Raw genomic sequence first — 24,904 nt, 5'->3', positions numbered from 1 at the left:
GTCTCCTTCCACAGCCACGCCTTGGTAAGAAAAGAGTTCCTGCTTTCCAGAAGAGTTCCAGTGTTCTGAATCTAGGGAGTGGCTCCTGCCCCACCCAACAGGAAAAGTAGTTCCAAACAGAAGAGGATCAGAGGCTCAACTGGCAGGCAAGTAAGCAGCATGGTCTGCTGCAGGTAAGTCCACCCAAGCATTATGAGCCCGGCGCTTCCAGCGCTGGGACTGGGCATATTTATGAGCCTGGTGCCACTGGCGCCAGGACTGGGTCCAAAAGGTCCCAATTGGGACTGGTTGGCACTCGGAACCTGGGTTATGGATCTGCTTCCAAGGGAGTTGGGAAAACCCTGACCTTTTGGAAGCAGAGATCATGACATCCGATGGGCTTTGTTCTTTGCTGAGTTCGATTTTGTAATCACTTACCGTCCTGGCTGTAAGAATGGCAAAGCGGACACGCTATCTCGAATTGGAATGGGAGAAATGGACACAAACTCAGAACCTGTGCCGATAATTCCTGAACAAAGAATTTTGGGGATAACCACTTTACAAACCCTTCAAGACATTCAAGCACGGGTAAAACAATTCCTGGACTCTTCAGCCTTGCAGGATTGGATCAAAAGGGGGTCTTACTTTTCAGTCAACGATGGCTTACCTTACTTCCAAGGACGCTTATTTTTGCCAGAAAAGGAATTGCAAGAACTGGTTATTTTCCGTCATCATGATACTCTGATGGAAGGACATCCTGGCATTGCCAAAACAGAGGAAATAATTAAACGACAATTCTGGTGGCCTTCCTGGCGAAAGGATATTAAATCTTTCGTGATGTCCTGTGGAGTTTGCGCCCAAAACAAAGGTCAAAAAACAAAACCCGCTGGTCTTCTTCAACCCTTAGACATTCCACCAGCACCTTGGCACACCTTGTCACTAGATTTTATCACGGACCTGCCCTCTTGTAATGGATACAATACTATTCTGGTTGTGGTGGATTTATTTTCCAAGATGGCCCATTTTATTCCGTTGAAAGGATTACCTTCAGCTTTTGTTCTTGCCAAGGAATTCCTCGAGAATATCATCCGTTTGCATGGATTCCCGTCCATACTAATCTCTGATCGGGGAAGCCAGTTTATTTCTCATTTTTGGAAAAAGTGTTGTCAACTGGCACAAATCGACGTAAGACTCTCAACCAGCCACCACCCACAGACCGATGGTCAGACGAAGAGAACGAACCAGACCCTTGAACAATACCTACGATGTATGTTGCACCAATCGGAGGGTAATTGGAAGGATATTTTATGGGTGGCCGAATATGCATACAATAACTCGGTACACTCTGGAACTGGAAAAAGCCCCTTTTATACCCTATATGGACATCACCCTCGTACTTCATACCTGGACTCACCTCTGAGCCTTGAAATGCCCGCAGTGGACCATTTGCATTCCACGATAACTCAAGCCTTCAAGGATGCAACTGCACATTTGCAACAAGCGAAAGGGAACTACAAGAAGAATGCAGATCTGCATCGGAGTGAGGCACCTACATACCAAATAGGGGATCAAGTATGGTTGGCTACCAAACACTTATTGCTCAAGGGACCTCGAACTTTGAATCCAAGGTATTTGGGCCCTTACTCGATCAAAGCTATAATTAACCCAGTGGCAGTCAAGCTCGATCTACCAGCTAACATGCGGATTCACCCCGTTTTTCATGTGTCACTTTTGAAACCAGTGCAACCAGGAACCAGATTAATAAAGCCACCAGAACCAATCCAGATAGATGGGGAGCCTGAATTCGAGGTGAAGAACATTTTGGATTCTAAGATCTCAAAATCAAAACTTTTCTATCTAATTGATTGGAAAGGGTACGGGCCTCAGGAAAGGTCTTGGGAACCCAGCGACCACGTACATGCACCTCGGCTGGTAAAAAGGTTCCATCGGAATTTCCCAAACAAACCGAAACCTTCAGAGGGAACGACCTTGGGAGGGGCCTTGGGGGGGAGTGCTGTCATGATGCCTACCCCCGGAGCACCAGGCCAGGCCCAGCACCCCCGGGAGCAGGCATCATGCCCCCGGGTAAAAGCCCAGCGGCCCCTTATAGGGGCTCGTTGGACTCTGTCCTGGCGCCTTTGGTGCCAGGCTCATGATGGACATCAGTCCTGGCGCCATAGGCACCAGCCTCATAAAGGAAAGTGTTTGGTGCACTTACCTGATGCAGACCATGCTGCATACTCACCTGATGCAGACCATGCTGCATGAAGACCCAAGCCAAATGAGGCTTAGGAGGGACTATTTTACTGAAGGGACTATTTTGTTACTTGGGTGGGGCTGTGGAAGAATACTTACCTAGGACTTCTTCCAAGGCTATTTAAGCCACGCCCGGACAGCCACACGTGCTTCGCGTTGTTCTGCATCCCAGCAGCTGAACGCTCACTGTGTCTGCTCCTGCACCTGGACTCCAGCCACGCCCGCCTCGAACCTGGAACACCTGAAGGAAAGAAGAGAAGAGAAAGGTGAAAACCAAGAACTTATTCAAACTTCTTACCTGCATCCGGAATCTTCACGCCAGCATTCTTGAAGAAAGACTTCCATTTAAAAGCATCGCGTTGCTCGCTTCAGCGCCGCGCTTCACTCACCTGTCCTCGAGACATCTCCCGGCTCCATCGCGGCTGTCAGCACCGGTCGCCACATCTCTGCACCTAGGGGAGAAAAGAAGAGACAAAAGGTGAGCAGAGGGAACACAGGAGGAAAGCTGAATTTTCAGCCATAATACTTACCGGCTTTTCTTGGTGAACCATTCCACATTTCGGGTCGGCGCCGCTTCGTTGGCAGGTACCGCACCCCGGCCCCTATGGGGAAAGGACAAAAGACATTACTGGGGAATTATAAAGACATTTAGAGGGGTCGCCCTCATCACTAACTCACCTGATTTTACCATCGGCAATTTAACCCCTCAACGCATCGCCTTCGTTCTGCACCTGAAATAAAGGACAGATCACAGGTTAGGAAGACAACATAAAAAGAGGCTCACACTTGAACTTTTGAATCTTCATACTTACGGCGTATTGCTCAGAAAAGTCAAGTGGATTTTGCCAGCGCCATTCTGAAAACCAGTGAAGTAACTGGACGAACGCGCGCCCCTGCACCAGAAGCAGGATGGAGAGTTCATCCTTCCAAACCATAAGGTGAGCTTAAACCGGGGGTTTTGGAGGAAGTCAGAGAAGAACGAAGGAGGAAAGGGGGGAACAAGCACACTATTCTGCAGACAGTTAATCCCCTTTCCCATCTGCAGAAGGATATTCCTACGGGCCAGACCAGCAAGATTTGGGGGTCCTGTTCAATCGGTGGTCCGAGTTCTGCGCAACACGCTTGAAGAGGCCACAGCAACCCAGACTAGACCAGCGCCTCCGTGGGAGCCAGGTGAGCGTTACAGCTGTGTTGTCAATTTACTCAGATGATGCAATTGATGCTAGCCAACACTGTCTGCCAATACACAGGTCTCTGGTCACCCTTTCGCTGCCATGCAATGCCTCCCTGCATTTTCACTTGGGGGAGCGGGTTTGCTTGTAGCCATGCAACCCATTGCATGCACATTGCAGGTGATGCCTGAACTTGCCCTTACACTGCCTTCACGTTTATTGATCGACATCATAATGTACTAGTTAATGTAGATAGTGTAGATTGAATGTAGCCTGCCAATCGGGTTGTAATGACTGTGGAGCTGCCTTCACGTGTGTATGTGTACACTTCCACATACATCAAAGCAAGCAGCGTTGTAGCTGCTTGCCTTGCTATATTGGATGCTGTTCATGTTCACAATACAGGTGTACATATGCAAGCAGCTTCAACGTTGTGTAGTGCAACATTGCGACTACTCACTTATGTGTGTGTGAAAGTGTTCATTTACACATGTGTCTTCCACAGATTTTTTGTTGACTGACTAATATGTAGTTGATTGACGTTCATGCTGGTGAGATTTCTGCATTGCGCACGTTATGTTCAACTGGCATAATCCTGAAGGTGCACTGTTGTGCAGTATGTGTAGGCCCAGGCCCACTTAGCTAATATGGTGGTGCCTGGCCGTGGAGATTTTACACAAGGAATGATGGAATAGGGCACATTCATAGCACATGGTGCTCAATCAGACCCTGAGGGGTGTTGTGGAGGCTTCATGTCCTACAGCACAGAGAGTACTGGGTGTTATGGTCCCTCATGCCTGGTTGCAGGCACTTGCTTTGTTTGGGACATTCACAATATCTACATGGCCCATGCCCCCCGGTAGGGGCCAAGCTGCAGATGGATGGAGCTATTTTGGTGATGATGGTTTAGTGATGGATGTGTATATGCATATTACATGTGTCATTGTGTGTTTGGATTTACTTGCAGCAGTGGTCAACTTGTAGTTCAGACATGCTTATGGTATGTGCCATCTAATTGTTGCCATCTGTCTTTTCTGCCTGTGACATGTGCCTAACCGAGGTGGTGTCTGATGCAGGGCTGGACTGGGAACTAAAAGAGGCCCTGGAAATAATTACTGGGGACCAAAATAGGCCCTGGAAATAAAGTTCAAAGTGGCCATATATGACACATTTTCAGCAAGCCCAATGCTTTTCCAATGAGAACATTTGGAAATACCACAGAAAAGAGGCCCAGGGTGCAGAGGCTCAGCGGGAAATCTCCAGAGTTCCCTAAAGGCCAGTCCACCCCTGGTCTGATGGAGTTCATATACTACTTTTTGTACTTGTGTAGGCTTTGCTATTCATACACATCCATTTCTGCTTTTGGGATGTCTTTGCATATCAAGGCCACTGGATTCATGCCAGGTTCTCATTTGTGTGTGACATGTCTGCTTCATGTGTTGGCGGTCAATGTGATGTCTATGTCTGTGTGGATTATGTGCTTCTGACATGTGTACTCATGTTTGTTTTTTTCCCCTTTTCAGATGATGACGCAATGGAGCCAGAGGATGGTGTTGTCATGCCAGGCACATGGTTGCTATCACACCAGCAACCCAGCACAAGTGGGGGTTGTGGGGTGGTAGATCACAAGAACCCACTTGTGTTCCAGACCATCGTGTCTAGGGCTGGCAATGAGTCTAGCCCGGATGATCACTCTGACAACAATGTTGAGTTGGATGTGCGTCGGGTCCATTCGTCAACGGTGAGTGATTCTGATGTGGATCCTCCTCTGTCCGCGACACCTGCACTGAGGGGCCATACGGCGGTGGGACCTCCGCTTGTGGTGGATCGGGACGCAGGGTCACACTCCACACCAGTTGCTGATGTGCCTGGGGCATCACGTCAATGGAGGAATGTAGTCCTAAAGCCATGGGTGGTGCCAACCCAACAAGGACGGCGGCTCCTTGGGCCCCGCAGGTGTCAAGCCCAGCAACGTGGTGGCCGTGCGCCACCGGGGTATACTAAGTGGGAGCAAGACATGGTTGACAATTCCGAACAACAGGGGGCAGCACTTGATAATATCGCTCAGAGCATGGAGCGTGTGGCCCAATCCGTGCTCCCCCCTGCTAGGCAGGTGGATCTCCAGCAGTGAGTGGCACAGTCCACGGCCCGCTCGCTCAGGCTCGGCATTGCGGCCTCAGACAGGGCACACCAGGCTGAAATGGTGTCTCTGAGTCAATCAATTGCTGCTCACGCAGAGGCACACAGGGAGGCCCTGAGGGAAGACCATGCTTCCCTCCAAGCTATTCTGGGTGTGCTCTTGATGTCCCAGAGGAAGAGGACAGAGGAGAGGTTGGAGCAGCTGGAGAATACCATCTCGGCTGAGCTACGTGCTTGCCAGGAGGTGTACCAGATGTCCAGCCAGGCCATGCAGGAAGAATTCCTTGTTACACGTGTTACCTTGCAAGAGGAAGCACGCGTATCAAGCGAGGTTCTGCATGCTGACCTACGTGTCATCGCCGCACAGAACCAGGCTCACCTGTCCCGCAGACTTGCTGCTGATGAGGGGTAAGCTGCGCATAGGCATGGTCAGGGTACTGTGCCACGTCAACCTTTTGAGCCAGAGGGTGAGGAGGACGACGACTTATCTCCCACACAGGTCAGGCTGGGCAGGCGTTGAGCCCATGGAGTTTTTTTTTTTTCATCTCAACATCATCGCATGTGGGTGTTGAGGTGCACCCTGTACCCCCCCTTCCTGGGCACTTCCCCCCAGGTCGTATGTGGCCATTTTTGATTTTTATAGTTATCTTAATTAGTTAATATAGTTTAAAATAGCTTTTCTATTGTGCATTGATGTGACAGTGTGGTGCTTTGTGGATTTTGAAGGCACCCACAGTCTGTTCCAGCTGGGCCCTTCAAGCTTGTCTCATGTATGTGTTTGCAGCTTGGGGTCCTGACTCACATATGCCACTCCTGCTTCCCCTATCCATGGGCTTGCAAGGATGGTTCGGTATTACAACCTTTACACAAGGTCATTGGACTTTTTTGTCATATCTGTGGCCTGTCTGCTGCTGTACTACTTGTGTTAACACCCCTGGTGGGAATTAAGTAGGTTTTCTCCATGGCATGTCTGCAATCAATTTTGGTGAGTACATAATTGTTATGTCCATTTATTGATGTTGATTGTGATATATGTTCTTTGCTTGCCTGTATATGTGCTTGATGCACTTCATTCTGTAGACAGTAGCCTGCACCCTTTGGCTGTCAAAGTCACACTGATGGTGGGAAGAGTTTGGATGTAAGTCTCAAACATGGCCCAGTGACAACCAGCATGAAGACACACACACAGGGAACTTTCCAGCCTTATTAATAGCTTATATGTCATTTCTGCAGGAAAATGAGACTCCAGACTACCTTTCCCAGCAGACACGGGGCCAATAACTACTGAAACCTGGCCACTTTTGGTGGTGCACACTTGCGCATGCGTGCGCAAGCAGAAGCACAGGGCTTGTGCTCAGACGTCCGACAGAAGCAGATGTGTTTCCAGGAGTTCCAAGCAAGGTGAGCAGCACAAGGGGCCACACCCCAGCCAACCTTCCACCCACCAGGCCCCTTGCACATGCATGCTAAGTAGCGCCAGTGCTGGGGAGCTTGGCTAGGCATTGGGGAAGAAGCACACAGTACAGCTAAGACGCGTTGAGGAACAAATGCCAAGTCGCTTTACAAGTTGTCAGGGGCACACGTAGGGGCCGACGCCCATATCCTCGAGTCCCCCCTGCTCCATAGAACCTGAGTTTTTAGCGCAGTAGCGTTCCTAGCCAGAAACTAATACAGCACACGGAGGCACCCAGCGAGGCACAGACTCGAGTGCAGTGCATATCATTTGCATGTGCAAATTGCCACGTGCACTACCTATTGAAATCCGCGGCTGGCAGAACACAACTTGTACTGAAGTCGCACCTCGCCATATGCATCTTGCAGCTCACCCAGGCACCATTCTATCATGTGTGATTCTTGACACATTGGTCTTCCATTTACTGCGCGTACACGTGCGCCAGCCTTACTGCATTGACAGTGTATGAACCATCACAGGGGCAAGCTAAAGTATACGAACAAAGCAGCAGACAAGAGTGTTTGTTTGTGGAGAAGTCACTTAGTTTGAGGCATGAATGGTGTTGTGTGTGTGGTGAAAACACACACAGATTAGTAACTCACGCTCTCTTTGCAGCATTGAACTGCTCCTGTTACCGGACCTGAGAGTGCGCAGGCAGGAGGCCAGCACTCACCCAAGAGAGAAGTCTCTCTTTGGCTTGCATTTGACTCATTTAGTACAATGTGCATGATGAACATGGTTCTCTGATTGAGTACGTGTTAATGTCAATAGTTGTATTTTGTATTTTGCCTACGTTCCCTTGCCCATCCAACTCCTCTCTCCTGCCCCTCTTTCGGGTTATCCTGAATACCAATGCCTATCCAAACAACGGATCCCTGACCCTCTTTCCCCGCCGGGATCTCGGACGTCTGTGTAAGTTTTACCTTGCAGGCGCCCAGACCATGGAGGGGGTAGTTGCCACTCCTGCATCTGGAGACCGGAGCTGTGACACTACCCATCAGTTGGTGCATCCTCATTGTATATTGTGTACTGAAAATGGAACCCATCCTGTTAAACCATTGTTGAACTGTGCTACCTTGGTTGTTCTATCATTCTGTTTGGACATGTGCTTGGACATTTTCTGCGACTTCAATTCATCTACTGGAGACTTCCAGGGTTTTTTGGTGGCTACAGGCTTTTTCCCTGGTTTGGGGGTTTGGCTCCTTGGAGTTCTCTGCGATTTGGTATTTTTACCAGTCAAGGTGGCCTCTGAGGGGGCTGCACCCTATTTACACGCAAGGTGGAACATGGAGACCAAGGGGTAGGGGGATCCTGAAGCCAGGTGGACTAGAAGGAAGAAGGCTACCGACCCCAGACACAGTTGTTCAGAAGGTCATGGTGACGTGTGAATGAGGGAGGGCCTTTTGTTGTTGGACAGTAAGCTTGGGCTACAGTGTTTGGACACTCTCTCACATTGTCATTGTGGGGTACTATGTACATGATGTGTTCTGCTGGTCAATGGCTGTTCCTGTGTTGTGTTTACTTTTCAGATGTCAGGGGATTGTTGTGGTTTGACATGCTGGGGTGTGCACATGGGCAATGTTCACATGTGATGTGTACAGGACACTGAGGGTCACTTTATTTCAAATGCATATATAGAGCGCATGTTCCTACTGACACACAAACGTACACAATGCTCCACACATACAACCACCCTTCCCTGCCCACACGTGCACACAGATTGCCTTCTCTGGCATGCTGTGTCCCTGCAGTGCATGATCAATTACCATTTGGGGATCGTGTACATGCGTCAATAGGTTATTTTTGTTGCTTGTCCTTTTTATGTGATGCTCAAGGTGTATCCCCAACACAATGGCTGCTCACTGTGCTGTGTGCTGAGCAGTGTGTTGCAGGAGACACACACAGCATACAGGTTAGGGATTAGCAGATTTGGCTTGGCCAATGTGCATGAGAACAGGCATTCAGTCTTTTGTTGATGATACCTCTGGTGGCAAGCATTTGTGTATGACTTGGTATGTGTGGGAGGTTGTTGGTCAGTCATTTCATCTGATTCCATGTCAGGCGTGATTGTCTCGGGCCTGTTTCCATTTATCACATGTCACTTCGTATGTATTTGGACATCTGTTGGGCTTTTGCTGTGGCATGCCATGTCATGGTGTGGCAGACAAGGGTAATGTGGGTTGGGAGGGTTTGGGTGACATGCCAGTGATTGTCATGGCCTGTTTTGCAAGGTGTGTTGTGATACACACCTTGCATGTGTTCCTTTTGGTCACACAGGATTGGTTATGTTTAAGTAGGTAGGGATGCACACAATGTAGCACTTCCGTGGCAACATTCTCGGGGTGGTAAGGTTGTGACAGTTGACTGTCTCTTTGTCATCATTGATTGTCCCCTGGTATGTGCCAGGCCTGTGTGCACTCCGCAGGGGTGGGAGTTTAGGTGAAAAATGTTGCCACAAGCTGGGTCCGGGCTGCCTCGCCACGTGCCCTTTCCCCTCCCATGGGCAGCGTCTGTGCATGTGGTTGGGGATGTGGGGGCACCCCAATGTCCACCGGTAGGTCCCGCCGTGTTGCAACATTGTGCAGGACACATGCTGCCACAATGATCCTGCACACTACTGGTTGTGCATATAGTAGCTGTCCGCCAGAGCGGTCAAGGGAGCAGAAGCATGACTTGAGCACTCCGAAAGTAGGCTCCACTATGCCCCTGGTTGCAATATGGGCAGCGTGTCTTACCTAGGGTGGTGTGGTGGGGTTTCGTATTGGCGTCATCATGTGGTTGCTCAGAGGGTAGGTACTGTCCCCTGGGGAGGTGATAATGGTTGTGATTAGTTGGGTTTGTGTATTTGTATGTGTGTGACATGCATGTATGCGCACAGGCATATGTACTCACCTAGGAGCCATGTGTCGCCATGTGTCGCCATGCTTCCCAGCTTCCAGGGCCCGGCTTAGGGCGGACATTCTGTATATGAAAATGTCATGGGTAGAGCCAGGGTAGTTTCCATAGACAGAGGTGATGATTCTCTTGGCATCGCATACAACCTGCACGTTGATGGAATGCCAGTGCTTGCGGTTTCGATAGATGTGCTTAGTGGCCCTAGGTGGACGTAGGTCCACATGGGTGCAATCTATTGCACTGAGCATTTTGGGAAAGTGTGCCACCCTGTAAAAGTCCTGGACCATGGCCTGCTTTTCTGCTGGTGTTGTGGGCATGTATATGTGCCTGCGGACTGAGGGGCGCGCAGTCATGATTGCCAACACCTGGTGTAGGCAGTGTGACTGCATGGCCTGTGAGACATCCCCGACTATGGCAGTCGTCCGATGAAATGACCCAGTGGCCAAAAAATGCAGGACATTGAGCACCTTCTCCAAGGGGCTCAATGCTTGGGAGCACAGGGTGGGTGATGTAAGGTCATCTTCCCACTCCCTGACCAGGTCTAGGATGATACGAGGTGGAAACCTATACCTGCCATAGACCTGGTTGTCAGGCATCCCAAAAAGGCTGCTCCGGGGCAAAAAAATGCGGGGCCTGGCTATTCTCCTCCTCCTGTGGTGCCCCACGATCAGTGCTGCGACAAATGGGGCATTCATCGTAGCTGTATATACATGTTTGTTGTTTGCGCGCACTTTTATACCGTGCATGGGGACGCTTCCACCTGCCTTCGTGTGGCAGACGTGTTGATGCCTGTGCGCTCTTTTGTCGTGCGCGGGTTTCCCGTATTCGATTCCATGAATACGTGTTGTTCGCGTGCGTGTGCGTTCCGTGTATTTCCCTGCAGTACTTCCCCAGTTACGCTTTCCTTTTCATGCATTGTTCCCCATTCCGCTTGTTCCGCCACATTTTTGCTGTGCGCTAACGTTGTGTACTTTTGCTGTGCGCGTCACACACAGCATTCAGGATGTCGCAATGACGTGTGCGCCCGTGTGCACCACGCACGGATTTGGCGCGCATCCCGGGGTAAACACGCGCAGGGCCTTCCATGAATCGCAAGCTTGCACCACCTTGCGCCACGATTTTCGGTGCACATTTGTTCCATGAATCGGCTCCTTAATGAGGAGCTAAGTTAAACCATCATATGTTGCATCTAGGGCAGGGATCTGCGACCTGCAGCACTCCGGATGTTTTGACTACACCTCCCTATCCCTCAACATTCGCTAAACTGGCTAGGGCTCATGGGAGTTCTCCAACACATCTCTCAAGCCAAAGGTGGCAGACCACTGATCTAAGGATGCCACCAAAAGAATCTCTCCCATAGACATTAATATAGTAAGCATAATATGTCAGGACCAGAATGCTAACGTCGGCCGGTAACCGCTCTCAGCCCCCAACTGTACATACCCTTGCATTAAGATATACACATGAGAGTCAAAAGTGTGGGACCACTTATGTAAATATTCTACAGAGGAAGCACATTGATCGACTGTGCATGCTGCATTTCCATAGGTGTTTTTGGCACATAATTGTTGCCCGACCCAATCCTCCACCAGCACACTAACAGGATATGAAATTGTCCTGGGAGGATAGCTCAGCGGTAACATGCTCGCCTTAGAAGCAAGCCGACACGGAACAACACAGGTTCGATCCCTGGGCCTGCGCTTAGAAAACTCTGGGTATTAAGCACGCTATAAATAACCTATCTTATCATATCATTACAGTGGCAGCACAGGCAGTGGGAAGGTTTTGCTGTAGAGCTGCCGATATTGACGAATCCCATACCACAGAGTGGAATAGCGGACGACAGGGGTGTTGCTAGGTGTGGAACAGATCCGGAGCTATCTAATTTAGGCACTGTCAGGACTCGGGGCTAGCTAACCTTTTGGTTGTAGATCCTGAGCTTCTATCCGGGGTTACAACCAAAAGACCTGGGGCTACTGACCCCTCACCTCCCTTAACACTCTCCCTTAAGAATCTGCTCCCTCTGCCATTTTCTCGAGATGTGGATTTCGATTTCTTGCCCTGGATGGATTCTAGTATCAGGTGAAATTCCCTCGCAACCAGTGGCACCATGCATGTTGAAATGCTGTCCCTCTGGAAGAGGCCTTTCTGTTTTTTCTAATTTGTTGAAATCAGTGGTTGAAGTGTACACAAAAAGCATTCCATCCCAGCCATTCAGCCCACCCCCCCCCTCCTTCTCAATGCAAACTCCCTTCCACCTGGCGTCTTGCCATGCCTTGACTACACCCCAACACCATTTCACAACAGAAAGAAAATGCATCTTGACATCACCATTACTTTCAGTCATTGTTCGCCAAAGCATGCAACCCCCCTTCCCCTTTCCAATCACCCAGCATTATCACACCGCTGTAGAGACATCCCAAGCAACACTGGCACCACCCCCATTGCTCACACAATCATTTAGCAATTTTCCAAACAGAGCAGAGCTCTTCTGAAAGGCGTCTTCCAGTGGGGAAACACCTGGGGCCAGATATCACAAACCTTGTACCGGTGTGACTGCAAAGTTGCACGGTATCAGCACTAGGGCAAAGTTTGCGCTACTTCTAAAAACACTGTTAGAGAACCATTGTACCATGACAAGTGCAGTTTAGCATGGTATACGCGCCACGGCAAAAATGGCCCTAGAGCAAAACAGATACATTTTGTATGCATCTTTGCACCAGGGTAAAGTTTGCCATACCATTCCGTATTAGAACTAAGTTTTCCCTGGTGGAAATATGCAGTGAAATATATATTTTTTGTACTATGGCAATTTTTTCCCTGGTGCTTATAACATGCCAAAATGCAGTAATGGCATTCAATTTCAGGAATCCAAGATCCAAATTTAACAGGATGTCTCCCAACCTACTTTGGCAAAAAGACGCTCGCGGAGGCAAGTCACGGAAGCGCTAAGGCTCCACTGCGTTAGGTAGAAGTGGATATATCTGTTTGACCTCCAGTTTAAGTGGAAGGACCAGATTCACACAGTCTTCACACTAGAGGAAGGGATGACTCTGCTGGGCATTTAGTTGTAGTTGGGGTCACCATCACAAACATCGCGCGGCAATGCCACGGGCGGAATCCTGGCAAACTGTGCAAACTGGGAAAAAAAGGACAGACCGCTGACTTTGGCGCTGTGAGGGCCTTTTCGGGGGTTTTCAATGCTTGGGAACCAATAGCTGGCGATGGCAAAGTGTATGCTACCAATGGAGCTGGGATCTGTGTTGTTTGACTGTGGCAGAATTGTTTGCGGTGGAATTAACCTTAGTCAATTTTGCTGCGAATACAATTCTACAATTCTACCATGGCCAATCTATGTCCCCTCAATACATCCCCCCATCCAGCCGACCTACCTTTTCCACATCTTTTTTTTTTCATCCCCGGCTCCATTCTTTCGGAAACACGGGACACCACTGAAATCCCCAAGGCCAGAAATACCGAACACAGGGAGCGAGGACAATCCCGCAACACCCGCTCCCCAGGTTCAGTATTTATCACCCAATTTGATTAATTCAAATCGATCGAATTGTACAGGCTGAATTTAGTCAGATGTGCCATTTGATCAATAATATTCAATAAAATTGGTACGTACAGGAGTTGTATGGGTTTTGTTTAATATCAATGACGGTCAGAGTCAAGAAAGGCACTGCAACATGGGGCTACGAATTGGGCTTCAAAGAAAATCTACGGGTGTCTGTAGTGATGGAGTGGGTATTTGGGGAGGTGGGAATGCCTACGTAGGACACAAGACATTTTCGCTCTACCATGGTGGTTAAAGTGGGGACCTAAGCGCCTACAGTTTGAACACGCCCGGGCAATAGCACACGGTTGTTCAGGGAGCTGAAAAGATTGCAAATGCACGTAGCAGCTCTCCAGGAAACCCACATCTTAAAGAAGGACCAAGGAAGGCTTAGAAATAGAAAGACTCTGCACCAATACCGCGCCTCGTCAGATAGTAAACAGGCCGGGGTATCGATTCTATGGAACCTGGCCTTTACACACATAGCAACAAGTAGGGATTCAGAGGGCAGCTCCATAATGATAGTGGGGGAGGTTCAGGGCAGGTGGATTACAATCCTCTCTTTTTACTCCGGTACCTCACAGCAAGAACCTTTTCTGCTGCGAATGTTGGAGGAACTGGGAGGTTGGGACAAGGGGCCTTCCATCTATTGGGTGATATAAACCTGGTAATAGATGGGGTTAAAGACTGATCAACACAAAACATGTACACCATGACGGGGACAGTATCCGCAATTTAAGAGACCGTCTAGTGGACTGTAACATGGTTGATGTGATTCTAAGTGATCTAAGTGATCTGACCGCGGCTGATTTTGCCGTGGCCGGAATGTTCGCATGAGAACCTACCAAAGTTCACACCTTTCTCATGAGAACACACTTACATACTACGGGGGCTGCAGGGGTTTCCCCCACAACTCCCACTCACTATACTATAAAGTATAGTGAGCGGGGTGTTGCGGGGGACACCCCTGCAGCCCCCGTTTTATTTGCAGGTGTGCTGCAGGGGTGTCCCCCGCAACACCCCGCTCACTATGCCACACAGTATAGTGAGCGGGGTGTTGCGGGGGACACCCCCGCAGTCTTTTATTTTTTTACTTACCTGCAATGCTACTGACAAAGGTTCGAACTTTTGGTGTTCGAACCTTTGGTGGTAGCATTTTTCGGTCGTTGTGTATGGTCGGACCTTTTTTTCGGTCCGATCGTACAAAACCGTTGATGTGTGGCACTAGTTGCACCCCAATGCACAGTCTATATTTATAACTTGAATGTGCACACGTTGACCTCAAACATCAATTATATTTTCATGACCACGGGCATGGCCAAGCTTGTCCTGGCTTCAGATTTTAAACTTATGACCCTCACAGATCATAGCATGGTGACAGTGAGACATCAGGACTGGTCACATCACTGTAGGTCCTACCAGTGGTGGCTGTGAGATCCAGTGTGTCTGGAGGACCTGAAGGTTGTAATCAGGGACAATCTAATTCACAATCACCCCGGCAACACCGCGGAGGGCATCCAGTGGGATGCTTTTAAGGCAGTTGCCAAGGGAGCCATAATGGCATGCGCGGCAGTGATGAAACAGGTTTGGGGCCTTGCGAAGAACAGCTAATAGGTGAAGTAAAGAGAGCTGACAAGAAATATAGCGAAGCCCCAACCAGACGACAGAGTAGGGAGCTGACAGCGACCAAGAGTCAGCTGCGGCTGTTGAGGACTCAAAGGGTTGAACGCACCATGCTTAGAATTTAACATAAATTATTCGCACAGGGTAATATGCCGGGGAAACATTTAGCGCACCTTCATAGACAACAGACAAGTCAAGCTTTCATACACACTATAGCTGACGCCCAGGGAAAGGAATGGGGGAGGAGGGGAAGCAAAGGGAATTATTCCACGACTTTTACACCAAACTGTGACCCTTGACGTGAAGATAATAGAGCATATTGAGATGAGGTTGAAATGCCCCGGCTTGTGAGAGGAGCTAGCGAATCCTTGGAGGCACCAATAGAGCCACAGGAAGTTCTCCAAGCTATAAAAACGTTAAAACCAAATAAGGCCCCCGGTCCTGAGGGACTCAGTCAGCATTTATAAATCGCTGTGCCAGGGGTTAGCCAAAACTCTGGCCAATGTTTTTAACTCGATCAGAGGTGGCGTCCAGCTCCATGACTCCAAGACGGAAGCCCAGGTGGCCTTAATACCAAAACTGGGCAAGGACCCCAAATAGTGCTCTTCCTATAGGTCCATAGCTCTACTGAACCTAGACTCCAAGATATTTACCAAGATCCTCACTGCTAGGTTGGAGATGTTTTTGCCGATACTCAAAGACTCTGAACAGTCAGGGTCTATTAGAGGGAGGGGTACAGTGGATAACAAAAGAAGAATTCTACATCCAGTCCACAAATCCAGTAGGAGCCCAAGTCCATGGATGTTATTGGCTACTCAGCGCTGATATAGCATGCGACCGGCTAGAGTGGGGATTTATGTTGGAGGTCCTACATAAATTCAACTTTGGGACCAAAATGTACCAAATGATTCTCTCTAATTATGTGACCCCCTCAGCGTGGCTGATAGTTTGCGGGGCTCTGACCACGCCAATTCAATTTAGCAGGGGCACTAGGCAGGGATTTCCCCTCTCACCACTACTATTTGCACTGGTGATGGAACCCCTGTCAGCCCGCATAAGGGCCAATGAACATGTCGTGGGAATAAAATTTGGGGGAAACCAGCATAAGGTTAATCTTTTTGCAGATGATGTGATTGTGTCATTAACAGACCTCCTTTGTTCACTATTTAGAGTGGAGGAAGAAGTCACCCGATATGGACTGGTCTCTAGATTCAAGATCAACAATTAAAAGTCAGAAATCCTGGGTCTTAAATCCCCCCAAATTTGAGACAAAATCAAACAGAGGTTCCCTTACGCGTGGGTAGCTAAAATGATTAAATATCTTGGGGCCCATATATCCAGCAAGATTGGGTATCTTTTTGGGTCTTATTAGCATGCTTTGGCGAAGTAGATCAGGAAGGACCTGGAACGATGGACAGCCGTGCGCTTATCTTAGTACGGTTAAATGGCGGTGGTTAAGATGAATGTCCTATCAAAGTTCCTTTATCTTTTCCAGTCGGCTCCTATTACCATCGCAAGTTGGGACACTATGCCTTTACATGAACCATATGACCCAGACTCCCTCGAGACATGGGATAATACTTGCCGGCAGAAGGGGGCTACTACCTTTCCCTCCCCATATACCTTGTTAATACACAGTAAGGACTTTACTCCTGGGAGGACGGACATGGCTTGACAAGACAAGGGAATAAGTAAAGTAGGAGATTTATTTGTAAATGGGAAAATCGGAACTTTCGAGAAGTGCAAGGGGATCGGGGTCTCGAAAAGACTGACAGGTTTCGATATATGCATGCCAAGCACTGGGTTCTCCACCGCACCAATGTTACACTATTGATGAGGGAGCTAACACATTTGGAGTGGGTGTTTCAAGAAGCAGTGGAATCTAAGGGGCAGAGTTCTAGGCTTTACAAATTGATACATTCGCTTGGGAGCAGGAAACGGGGTTCAGTGTATCCTCTAAGGACTGGGAAAAGACATCCGAGGCGTCTTGACCAGTGCTTCAGAATCGCCGATCAGCACTGAGACAACTATTCCTGACCTCGAGCTGCTGTGTAGGCCAGCCTGCAGCTGTTTGTCCAGCTTCGATTGCCGAACCGTCCTTCTGCCTGATACCCACGCTGACTCCTGCCTCGAACTCTGTCACAGAAGCCTGTATAGTGCCCTGAAGCCCACTCGACACTGAATACCTACAGCACAAGGTATGTTTTGGTTCTATCCCCCTGGTCCCTCCCAGTAGGGCCCTAGAGACATATAAGACCCATTTCTCCCTTTGATCTGAAGCCAAGAAACCTTAAACTGTTGTGGTTATGAACCATTCCGAATACCCTACTGTCAGTATCCTGAGTGCATCCCTTTTCCTTCTTTGAAACGGTCTGTCCTCTGCATTCCTTTACCGGGAAGTTGTATTTTGTAGTGTGCTATTTTGTAGTGTGCTAGAACTATCTGTTGTAGTAATAATAAAGTTGATATTGTTATATAACCTTGACTGGACAATCCCTTTTATCATTGAGTAATAATTGTATTTTCATTGTGTTGCAACTAACCAATGATCCACGATCCTGCAGAGATAAGCCTGCCGTCCTATCCACGTTACCAACATTGGACAAGGAGGTTTATAATTTGCTTGTTATTCCAATCTGCTTGGATCCATTCTTTTGTATTAGAGGTGTGGGGCTGATTGATGGTTCAGAAACCGATATTCACCGCTGGACCACTGGTACCCCGGAAGTTGATTCGTCACACCTGAATAATTCTAAAATGTTTTGTAGGGGGTATGGTCTAGAAGGGACATTGTTGCATGTATTCTGGGGCTGCCTCTTGATACAATATGTTTGGCAGGAGGTGAGATGCATATTGAAGAGATCCTTAAGGTGGCAATTCTCAATGACCCTCTGCGGTACATCTTGGGACTCAGTGATGCACTCCGACAGACCAGCTGATCGGCTGAACTCAAACTGTTGAATCATCTCTTGCGGTAAGCCAAACAAACTATTTTCTATTTCTGGAGGAAGACGAAACCCCCAACGATCAATCTGTGGCTTGATACGGTTTGGAATGTTCTGGCAATGAGGAAACTGACAGCCAATATCAATGACTCCCTGAAACCATTGATGACTGTGTGAACACCATCCTTAAATTACACGCAAAACTACTTTATGCCCTTTCCTGCCCAGTGAGACTACGGGAACTAAACTTGGTTAAACTGCCCTGATCGTTCAGTCCTGTTTGTTGATATATATAAATATATATATATATATATATATATATATATATATATATATATATATATATATATATATATATATATATATATATATGTATATATATATATATATATATATATCTCATGCTCATAAGTTAGCTTGACTTGATTGATGTTTGGTTGGAAAACTCCTGATGGGTAAGGGGGAGGCAGAGGGAATGGGGTAGGGTTTATATACTTGGCTTGAAATTTTTCTGTATACAACACCGGTAGTCACGGTGCATGTTATGTTAAAAATCAATACAATTTTACTTAAAAAAAAAAAAGTAACTGAACGAGGGGAATTTGCTCATAGATAGGTAGTGGCACAGTTAAGACTAGTATACTTCTCGAAGTTATACCAGTTTTTAAAATATTGGGAAGTAAAGATATTCTGCATTACTTTGTTACTCTGGGAGAAGAAATGAACACAGTATTGATTCCTTTGCAGGTTAAATGAATACAATTTCAGGAGTCAGAAAATATACACAATCTGAATGGATAGTGTATGCCATGGTGCTGACAATGCATGCCAGGTAGCTTTCAAAGTATAGCTGGGTGTTGTCCAAATAATCCAGGGTGTGGCCAGTCATATTGCAGTGGACATATTAAAGGGTTTGCTGACAATGTGATGTTCAATGTATTAAACGACTGGGCCGCTGCTAAAATATGCCATGGCGCTCCCGGTCATGCCTGGGTTCAGCTCAATTTGACAGCCTACCACTTTCCACATTTCCTGGGACGTTTCCAGAAAACCATGCTGGCTTCACTAAACCACCAAAAATGTGAATAGATGGTTTATATTCATTGCAGCGAATGCAATAGCATTGAATGCCATACCTGAGAAAAAAAAGCTTGGGGGGTCCCCCCAGCCCTCCCTTTTTTTAACCTTTAAAACCCATTTTAATTAAACTAAACCCTTTACCGTTTAAAAAAAAGCATTCAATGCTTTTCTTCGATGCTTTTTTTCTCTGGTTTGGCATTCAAAGCAATGCGCATTCGATGCAATGACCAGATACCGAATAGACATTGGGCCTCATTACGAGGTGGGCTGTAAGGGATTACCGGCACCGGTAAGGGCACCGGTGCCGGTAATCTCTTACCGCCCTACTACGAGGTCCCTTAGTGGGTCCCTTCCTTAACGCCTGGTTTCACTAGGTGTTATGGAAGGGACCCGTTAAGGGACTTCAGAGCAAATAGCGGTAACGCAATTTGCGGTACCGTTATTAGCACTTTCCCACTTCCCATTGAGCCCTACGGGGGCTGAAATGGGAATGGGGAATGGCTTTTTCAATGGGGACTTACCGGTCCCGCAAAGGTCGGAATAGACCGGTAAGTCTCCATTGAACGGGACCGGACACGGTACCGGTATTGGAGGTAGTCATGGCGCTAATAGCGCCATGACTACCTCCAACCTCACAATGAGGCCCATAATGTGAAGTATCCCACTGGCCATCAACAATGAACCTGCCTGTTTGTCATAGCTTCCATTGGTACCATTACAGTTTCTCATTGCCTCCAAATATTTGTCAGAACGCTCACCATGCCATGTTCATATGATTCAGCATTGCCCCAATCAACTCTAAATGCCATTTCCACATTGCCCAAAGTAAATTACCATGCCAGTTCATACTGCACCCAGACAAATGCCACATGCCTGTCTCACATTGCCTTCAGAATATCGCCCTATGCCAGTATCGTACTACCCTAACAACGTTGTCCCTTCCCAATTCCACATTGTCCAGAGAAAATTAGCCCATGCCAAGGTATCCACGCCCTACACCTCACCATGTGCCAGTAAAGTTAGTGCCAAAGGGTCGGTTCCTAACTCACACAAACTAGCTGTCATGTGGTTTAGGGTACCTGTCAGTCATGTAGTCCACCCTCCATATGCCAGGTAACACACATATGTTTGCCTTCATAAATACTGAACACACACTTTCACATTTACTCATACATAAACACATGCACATGTGGCACCTATCCTGCTCCAGATCTGCATTGTCTGCCTTCTCCTGTTTTCTGCTTGTGCCAGTGGTCTTTTGGTGGTTGATGCAGAATTGTGCACTGCCCACACATGGGTATACTTGGAGTACTTCTATCTGTAGCCACCAGTTTCCTGGACAGGGTAACGCAGAGCGGGCTGCTCATCCTGGGTGCAGCAGCTCCTTATGTGAGACAGATTGCCCTGCTTGGCAAATGATCCCTAACACTTGTAAGGACAGAAGATGTCCGCAAGGATCTGCCACTGGGTACATGGTAAGGTACATCAAAGATCGGCCATGCAGTTTGCGCATCGGCAGGTGTTGTCTGGTGTTTGCACAAGACACATGCATAGAACGAGTCGCTAGGGAGGGGTATATGTTGACACTGCTCATAAAGGAAAAACAAAAGAGGGGATGGCTGGAAGGTTTAGAATTAATCATAACCACTGGCATTGGTCTGGGCAACCCTCCAGACCATCATTTTTCAGGCTGTCGAGCCATTACAGAAAGAGGAAAGATCATATACAAATTAAGCTTGGTCATGAAGAAAGCATTGTCATAATGGCCCCTGAATGAAGGCATACGGCACCCGAATCTATCATTGAACCCCCGATGACCTGAGTCTGAAGCTCAGGTGTGGTAGTCTATTCAGCTATCTGTGCTATCACTAGACGGTTGTATGCAGGGTGTACAACTGTAGACTCTCGAGCCCTGCGAAGTGCCCAACGGGCTGCCTGAACGCTACAAAACCATTACATTAAAAACATAAATACTTGTTTCAAACACTTGATGGCCTTGGTACTATAAAAAGCACACATCACAATAGAAATACTGCTTTGGGGGAAAAGAGCTTGCCATTATTTCTTGTTTTTGAGCTTGTAGTGGAGACTGTCATAATCATGGCTATCTTTGATCTGAGGGAGAGGGTGAACTTGTTGAATTGGTTAACAGTTAATGTTAATGTTAATGTTAAAGGATTTTGTACCGCGCACTATCACCACCGGAGTGGTCCCCTGGCGCTCTGGCGGCTCTGAAAGAGGGAGGGGGGGTGAGTTAGTGAGAATGAGCTGGAAAAGTGCAAGATAGCAGTGATGTGCTGTTGGCAGCCTCAGCCCGGTGGGTCCGTTGGCTGGGCTTGGGGTGTTATACGGTCGATAGTCATTGTGTACTGTTGTGCAAGTCTATGTGCAGTTTGTTTTGTTGTTACAGTGTAGTGAAGTTTGTGCAGTTTGCTGCAGTTTAGGCTTGTGGTTGTGAAATGTGAATGCCAACACAGGCAGAAATATTTGATGGGACAAGCTAATTTCATGGTGTTAAGTAATAGGGCTCAGGAAGTCATTTTATCCCCTGCATAGCAATAACGCAATTCTTTTTTTTTAATAACATTTTTCTTATAACAAACATGTGCTTCCAACACATAGGGGCATTAGTAACATCACATAACATTAAGACTTAAAACATATGAAATATATCCTATTAATATATTGGGAATGAACTACCATAAATCATCATAACAACCCTAAGCAATCGACTCCTAACAACAGTGGCAGTTATATGTTATATCTATTAAAAATGTAATCAATTGACACACACAATACTAACAAGACAAAAAACATACAAAAAATAAAAAGTAGATAAAATCACTCACATTAATTATTGAAAGGATTCCATAATGAAAGATATAAGTCTTCACGATTCTTATTTAATAGTTGTACCTTTTCTAATTCTGATTTAGCATAATGAATAAACGTACAGAGTAAGATCAGTGGGTAGGTGTAGGCAGCCTTTGGCATGCCAGATATGTACAAATACAACTCCCATCAGCCCGCGCCAGCATAGTCAGTGGAGGGGGGCCATGGGACACATAGTCCCAAAGATCTGCGGAGCTGCAGGTTTCAGGCCCGACCGTTGGAGGGGGAAGGAACAGTGTTCAGTGGATGCTAGGCAGGTGGATTATGACATTCGAAGGCTCTTATGATTTGTAAATTGGGGAACAATTGTTTAGGTTGTATGGGCAATATGTGGTAGTATGCATTTAGTTTTCTTTCCATATTGTTCTTCCAGGACATGTGTATAATTACCCTATGGACATAAGAAATGTAAGTAAATAGCTTTTACATATGCAAGGTTATTATACTGCATTTTATGATTTCGAAATTTTTAGGTTAGCGGAAGAATATATTGATGATGTTAGAATGCAGCATTGAAGCTTTTGAGTAAATCATAGATAGTCATTTGAAGTAAAAAACAACTGCGAGTGGCAATCTCTGGCTACAATGAGCTGAGAGCAGTCTGTCTACAGTGATTGTGATTCCAAGGGGAAGTGCCTTTAAAGGAATGGTTCGGTCAAAATGTTTTATTGTCCCTACGGGTCGCCCATGTGTTGTTAGCCCTAAATCGCACGATTTTAGAAAAATTTCCTATGGACCTTACCTGAGTTTTCGACCATGAAACGCACGCGAAAACAGGCACCAGGGAGCTGCCATTTTGTGATAATCCTATCATTTTCCCCATCGCCCTGGCTGACCTGCTTTTGCGGCACTAAATCATATCCCCCGCCCCTGAGCCTGTCATTAGCAGACGCATACCACCCATTTCACAACGCCAAAGCACGTCTCGTGTCAACAATCGCTGCGCATGAGCTAATGACGTGTCGCAATGGAAACGGCAGGAATCCTCTTTACTCAATAAGTATAAACAGACCATTTCACAATGCACAGCAGCAGAATTTCGATTCCATTCCTCTCTCTGTGTTACTTTGAGTATTCTGTGACTCGTTTCTGTGCTCTGGTCAGCTACCTTTGCCGCTTGTAGCCCGTGTGAACACCTGTACCATCACTATACATTATTTTAGTTTGTTTACCACACAATGGCTACAATAATGCCCTGCATGTATGTGCCCGAGTATACCCAGGAGGAACTACTGGAAAGGGAAACATGCGAAAACGATGGGGCTTCGGACGGCAGTTGGCAGGACGAATCAACGGATGAAGACACTGGACCTAGTCGCATTGACGGTGTTTCCACCTGGTGCACATGCAATCGGTGCAAGCTAATGCCAACCGAGGAGGAGAACTGCTGCTGCTGTGAAAACTCGGGATGCGTGGCCTACATCTCGGAAGGTGAGCCACGACCGCAATGCATCACCGAGCTGCCAGACTTCAGGGCAGCCTGCCTCACACGGTCCGTGTTGAGGATAATGATGGTGCTTATGCACGAACTTCGCGCAACTGTTCGTCCTCGTAATCCGAGTAACGAGTAAGTATACTCTGCTTGTCATGCCACTCCTATTTCATGGTCTTCTACTATATCCAAAATTACATATACATATCATGTTAACGCATGAAAGTCGTTCAGTCTCTAGATAGCATTTGTCCAAGCAGAATGCCATTAGTTACAAGAATTGTCATTGACAACAAACATTTAATAAACTTATCTTGTTCATTTAAAAACAGTTTGTATCATTCTTTTTCACAGGTGGTACCGGCTGGCTGGTGGCCTATCGTTCCTTTACATGGTGGCTTCACGGGAGGCTATACCCGCCTGTGCCGTTTGTGCCATAAGAGAAATTTTTCCGAGTGACAGCGGTCAGTACAGGGGATTTTCCCTCGCTGTGCTGCAACCTGACCTGTACAATGTGTAAAGTCTTGTATTTTTGTGCCATCAAAATAAGATACAAAATAAACACCACACATATTTCAACAACGGTTGTTTCAATTTTTTAAATAAATGAAGTGTGTCTCCATTCAAGGATGGACGTCAGACATCTGTGCTCCGAATGGGTGAAGGTCAGGTCGCTGTGAAGCGGGGTGGTCACTATCTAAGCTAGCATAATATATTCTCAATAATGCATGCACTAAATTACACTTGTTCAAAGTCTTTCAGTAGGTTATGTCTCTATAAAAGTCACACATATATCTATACTATCAATTAACACACTGGTTGAAGTGTGGGTCTGTGCTCACAAGAATCTCTGGTATGTGTAATTTGTTATTGATAGGCAACGATATACTGTGGTAGGGGTCTAATGTTAGTTGGGGATCTGCTAGGTGGGCATCATGGCGTGGTCAGTGGTCTGGCGCATGAAGAGAATACCTTGCAGGGACACAGGGTCAGAATGGCAGTAAGTTTCCACTGGCGAGGGTGCGTGGGCAAGGACACGTTTGTGGAGATGAACGAGCTATGTGCTTATTTCAGACTGGTTCACATGCAGGACAGTGATCTCAGAGGAAGATTGATGTGTTACATTTATTAGCTGTTGTAAATACCTGATGGCCCCTCGCTCCCACACACTTGTCTGCACGCCCACCGGCCCATCCATCCACCACCCCCCTCCCCTATCAAAGGCATTTCGCACCCGTGGATGAGCGCTGCCATGGTGTGCTATCAGGGGCGATAATGGCCAAGGTGCCAAACACCATGTACACTTCAAAAGGTATCCCACGCCAAAGGGGCAATCGCTCACATGGCCTCCTCAGACCCCGTGTCTGCAGGCAGGCCTCCCCTGAGGCAGGCCACCCCCCTGCAATCCACATAAGTGTGCCTCCATTCAGCAGTCTTCCTGTGCCTTGTCTGCACGCCCACCGGCCCATCCATCCACCC

This window comes from Ambystoma mexicanum, chromosome 8, assembly GCF_040938575.1.
Source record: "Ambystoma mexicanum isolate Mex_15411 chromosome 8, UKY_AmexF1_1, whole genome shotgun sequence".
NCBI lineage: Eukaryota > Metazoa > Chordata > Amphibia > Caudata > Ambystomatidae > Ambystoma > Ambystoma mexicanum.
Note: the sequence above shows the minus strand (reverse complement) of the source record.